This window comes from Castanea sativa, chromosome 5, assembly GCF_040712315.1.
Source record: "Castanea sativa cultivar Marrone di Chiusa Pesio chromosome 5, ASM4071231v1".
NCBI classification, from domain to species: domain Eukaryota; kingdom Viridiplantae; phylum Streptophyta; class Magnoliopsida; order Fagales; family Fagaceae; genus Castanea; species Castanea sativa.
The window spans coordinates 62,204,035-62,210,133 of record NC_134017.1 but is presented as its reverse complement, the minus strand read 5'-3'; positions in this window follow the sequence as shown (position 1 = coordinate 62,210,133).

The following is a 6,099-nucleotide window of genomic DNA, read 5'->3' as shown; positions in this document are numbered from 1 at the left end:
ATAAGCTTCAGCATATGAGAGCTGATTTTGGTAGTTGTCTTGACCACCTTTCTGATGAAATGTGTCAAATGAACACCAAGATTATCTAGATCGCTCATCGATAGTCTCATCTTGGTGGCTTTGCTCCTTCTCCCTCACCTAATCCTTCTGTGGAGTCCTCTAATAGTGAAGATGATGATAGTGATGATGCTTTTGGCTTTGCCCATGATGATGAGATGACCGTCTCTCAGTGATTTAGCTTTTATCACTCGTGACAAAAAGGGGGAGTCATGTTGGTTATGAGAGAGTAGTCTTTCTGTTAGGGGGGGAGCTAGACTAGTGATAGGGGAGAGTATTTTTGAGATATATAGTGCGGTTTTTTATATATAGTTCTCATTACATGTACCTTGGTCTTTGTGACCTTTTACATACATTGTACTTCTTTGATTTATATGATGATTATGTATGTTTTTCGCCTTTATCTCACATATGTTGTCTCCTTTCAGTCTTTTTACACGTGTCTCTTATCTATATAATTTGTCTATATTTCACACTTGATGCTTTGATGGATCTTGTTTAGTGTTTTAGCTAAGACAAGTTGCAAGTCTTTCATACTGTGATCTCTTATTAGAAAAATACCCTGCACTTTAAATAAATAAAATTTAACTGATAAATATGATCAATTGTTTAAAACAAAACTAAATTTAAAATAATTTTTTTTCTCGTACTTTCCGCGTCAGCTTTGGTCCTCGATTCTTTTCACCAAGAATTTATCAAGTTGCCCCCAATTTGGAGTATTGGATCTACTCAAATTATTATAAGGCAAGGATTGGATACATCCAAGAATGTGCTTAATGTCTCGATACAACTTGGAGCGTAAGATAGGATAAACTATTAATCATGGAGTTTAAAAAGATTAAATTTAATTAAGAGAAATGATTTGTCCACAACATTTTCACAACATTTTATAATAAATCTTAAGTGGCAAGTTGTTACGGGTTATTATTGTTGGGCCAAAAAAGTAATCTTTGTGTTAGGTTCAAATTTGAACCAATAACAACTAACCACCTATGATTTGTTGTGAAAATGTTGTAAAAATATTGTAGACGTATCATCTCTCTTTAATTAACTACTAAAAACACCATATCCCAAGGGAACATAAACCAATTGCATTATATGTTCACATAAAAACTTTAAAGTTGTACGTATATGTTAGGACATATGAGGAATTTTTTATGAACATATATCATTTAGAATTGGCTAATCGTTTGACAAAACACACTTTACTTGTAATTGGGTAGATCTATGATGAATTATGTCTTCAAGCAACATTGTGTTCAAGTCAAGAGTTAAAGTCATGCAAATCTGTTCAAGAAACAAGTGAAGAAATGCTGTATTTTAAAACTCAACAGATAGCTCGACAGATTACATCTATCCAGGTTTAAAAGGAGCTTTTAGCGCGATGCTTGACAACAGCTTGACAGATAACCTATCTATCAAGGATTACGAAAATCAGATTTCCAAATCTGTTTTTCACTCATATCCAAGCTATTTGTGTAGGGTTTCTTTTCTCACAACCCTAGAGATATATATATATATATAAGGATTATTTTAAGGGCCGTCTAAGGTGATGCAACTTGATGCATAGTGATTATTCACTCAAATTGTGACCGGAAACAATTTGCCCTAGTTCATCTTTCTCTTAAAGAAGCTGCTGTGTTTGTACGCCGTAAGGTTTTGTAACCAAGAAACTTCTTGATCTTCATCGTGTGGATGAACTGAAGAATTTTGCAGTCAACATCTTTCTCAAGTTGGTATATAAGTCGCGTACTAGGATCCGCACATCAATTGGTTAATCATGTGCTGGGAGCCATGCATTGAAAGGAGAGATGATCATTACATTGCAAGTCCAATTGTGTATTAGGGTAAGGGTTCAACTATAGGTTGGTATAAGATACTAGGATTCCTTTTGTTGTAATCATTTGTTTTGTTAATAGTGGATTTTCGAGAATGGTGGCCTTAAATTCACCTAGTAGGATTTTACCTCAGTGGTTTTCCCCATTCGTAAACAAATCACTCGTGTCAAATTTAATTTCAGCTGCATTTAGTTATTTGGTGATTTGTTTGTACTACCACGCATATTGCATGTTAAATTGACTTAATTAATTTACTTGGTTAATTAATTGGTTCATTTACCCAATGGGTCAATACATTCTTGGCCTATCACTATCCTTTGCCTATGTAGTGATGATCTCTACGCTTGAAAATGCTTTTAAAAGTTGTGAATGGACAACAATAACTACTTGCCTGAAAGGAAAAAAAAAAGGAATTGTTTTTCAACTTGAGCAAATTAATCCTTTTTTTTTCTTCGTATTGTGTCTTCAAAGAATTAACAATCAACTATATTTGCTTAAGGGGCTGTTTGGTTCACATAAAATTTTGACAACATTCCCATGCATTCTAGGAATTGTGTTGGATTCTCTCATTTGGTTCCCATTTAAATTTGATGTTTTGTTGAGAGATTTCCACTTTGAATGCGTCCCAAACTTGGATTCTAAAATTTAGCTCTAATTTTGCTCTATGTAATCTAAATTTTTTTTTTTCTTAATTTTGGTGCACAAGTATTTATTACACGCAAAATCCAAGGGGACCAATGAAAGAGGCATTAAGAGAGAGAGAGAGAGAGATAAATGGTGACTGTTAATTTTCCTTCACATTCTCACTTAAAAAGAACCCAACCTTTCTCATCTCGTCCAAATTGTTTAGAAAGGCACGTGAGACACATCCACAGCAGAACTTGGTGGAGAAGATAGCGACTTCTCTCTCCCTCTCTCACGCAAACTCTGAATCCTTTAGAAAGATCTCAATCCACTGTGCTTAGCATCGTTTATAAGATAAACACTATGACAAACTTCTCCATGAAACCAAATCCAAAAGCCCTACTACTTCTTTTAATTTGATCCAAATTATACAAATTTTTAAGTTATGGTTTCCATTATTGTAAAAAAAAAAAAATCAAATAGCTTATGATGTTCGATTTTTAAATTTAATTTTGGTTGAATTCTTATATTCAGTTTAATTAATTGAATTAATGGTTTGCTATAAATGATCGACTCTTTCTTTAGTTGATGCAGAAGAATGTGTCTATCTTAGCTCATATATAAACTGCAAAAGTTCTAATAGCATCACTGATCAAGACGTGTTGTATCCAGTTGAGTTTCTGGATTCACTTATATTTCTTGGAATTCCCAAACACGAGCTGAAATTGAAAGTTGGAATCCCTGTAAAGTTATTTGATTGGTTGGAACACGATTGATTGTCACCTAGCTTGTTGATTGGTTATTGAAGCAAAAATTATAACTGGGACAAATATTGGCTCTAAAGTCTTTATTCCCTCAATTATTTTGTCTCCTAAAGAGTCAAAGTAGTCATTCATTCCAAAGCGAAGACAATCCCCATTTTATGTTTCATTTGCAATGACAATAAACAAAAGTCAGGGACAATCTTTGAATAGAGACGGCCTGTTTTCACTCATTGCCATTAATCTGTTGTAATATCTAGAGTCACTCATTGAAATGGTCTTAAAATCTTGAAAGCAAATGACAAGAACTAAACTCGATTTCTTGCTAAAAATATTATGTACAAAGAAATATTTTCCAATTTTCCCAGAAGTATATGATATCCTATTTATAAACGTTTATTGATCTACAAATATATATATATATATATATATATATATATATATATATATAAAAGTAAAACTCAGAGAAAGTTCAATTAGAATTTTGTGGTGGGACATTTGTGTTACTAGGCTTTGATCTCTCCTGCTATACCACAACCCATGATTCTAAGATAAGAGGGTTGGGACTGGCCTAAGTGGAACACATCTTGGACCATCCTAGTATAGATGCACCTTAGCAGGAGCCTTAAGTGTACGGTGTGCTCAAGGCCGGAGTAACTCTTACAGACATTACAATAGGAAACACGATACAATAGAATAACTATAACATTTTACAAATAATACTAACGCCCAAATAACTGAACAAAGGAACCTAACAAGGTTATGACGGAATAATGCAACCACGACTAACAAGATTACAACAAACAATTCAGTAATAAGGTAACAAATTAATCATTCATTAATCAAAAAGTAAAAGTCATCTACCAAAGAAATGGGTTTGGCTTTTTAGCAAACACAAGTCCAAAAAGGGAGTCGATCTCCAATGTAGGTAACCTCAAAGAAGGCTTCTACTTGGAAAAATGACCTAGATGGTTTAAACTCCAATTCTTAACTTCTCAGAGGATGGGTCTGTCAAAAGGGAGAGACATATTGATGCATGTCTCTATTCCTATTACTCATGCTTTTTCTCTGATTTCTATGTTTTTCTTTTCTTTTCTCTTGTTTTCTTACTTATTTTATCTCTATTTCTTTCCATGGTTGTTGATCCTCTTCACTGTTCACAACTATTGCCTTTTATACCATCTGTCATGACTTGATTTATCACTTTTACCCCTCTACTGCTTTTGGCTTGTTGTGGGTGTCCTTCCAAGACTGCCCACTAGCCTGCCGGCTGCCCAGCCACTACCGTTACACTATGTTGGCTACACCACGCCTTATTCCCAGAAGAAAAAAATGGCTTGTCTTGTCTCTTACCTCTCTTTCTTCTCATTACTCTCATCTAGATATGGGTTAACCTCTCCCTCACCTACCTGTATGGCATACATCTAGTGGTTCCAACCCATACTTACTTCTTTTAGGTGAGATGCCATCCCAGCCGGATATTTCTCCCCAAAGAAGTTCGAGCGGGAACCCCAAAATAGACTCCCTCTTTCTCCCTACCACCAAACAACACCCTCTCATACCCTTGACCCATGGCCCATTTCCCATGTATTGGCTGGATATAAGTATGTGGTGTCTGGGCCTTATGTGTATGCTCAACTTCTGTCTGAATCCATTACTTTTCTGGCCTTCATGCCTTTGCTATTGCTTCCGTGTTTATTTGATTCTACTGTACGTTCTAGTAGGTGTTTAACTTTTGCGGCGTGAAAGACATATAGGCTTTTGGGTTCATGTTCTATGCCTTCCGTCTCTTCTTTGGATTGGGTATTTCTTAGGTGAAAGCCCTCTCCTTCCTGCCTAGCCCATGTTCTCTTCTTTCTTGTGTCTGTGGGCTTCTTGGCTGGGGATTCTACCATGCCACTACATTGCTCCTGCTATATCATTATCTCTTTTATTTCCTTATTACCCATGGGCTTACGAGCTGACTTCTTTTAGGCTTTACTAGCCAACATTCCTACTGTGTCAGCCCATTTTCCACATCTTTACCTCTTTTGGGGTATATTGGCCAGCATTCTTGCTGTACCAGCCCATTTCATTCCTTGGGCTTCCTTGACCCATTTACTTCTTCTTTACCTCTTTTACTATCATGGGTTTTTGCTAAATTCTTTGGGCTTCCTCGGCCCAATTACCACATCTTTACCTCTTACTACTTTTCAGGCTTATTGGCCTTTAAGCCAATGAATTTACCAATTCATTTCTTAGGTTTCCTTGGCCGATATACCTCCTCTTTACCTCTCATTGTTCCCATGGTTTTACTACTTCATTCATTGGGTTTCCTCAGCCCATATACTTCCTTTTTACCTCTTATTATTCTTGTGGGCATGCTGACCATTATTCCTGCCATTCCGGCCTGTTGGGCTTACTTTACAATTTTATCTTCTTCTTTTCTTCATATTATTGGGCTTCTTCTGCTATTTGGCCTTTTTTCAAAAGTGGGCACCAACAAATTTGAAATTAGAATCCAATTTTGCTCCATGTATTTAAATTTATGTCGAGACCACACCATAATTATCTACTTATGTTTGTGCCATGTGTCTACTTAAGTTTTTTAATTTTTGTGTCAATTGAGTTAATGAGTGCAAAATACTAAGAATCTAATATTAATGAACTATAAAATTTATAATTAAAAAAAAACCAATAATATATACTCAATAAAAATCACCACACAACAAAAATCACTACAGGTTCTATCTTATTAAAAATTAGAAAAAAAAAATTATCATAAGTGATATTAAATTTAGGTAAGAATTTTATTATGTGACTAATTACGTTTACTTCAA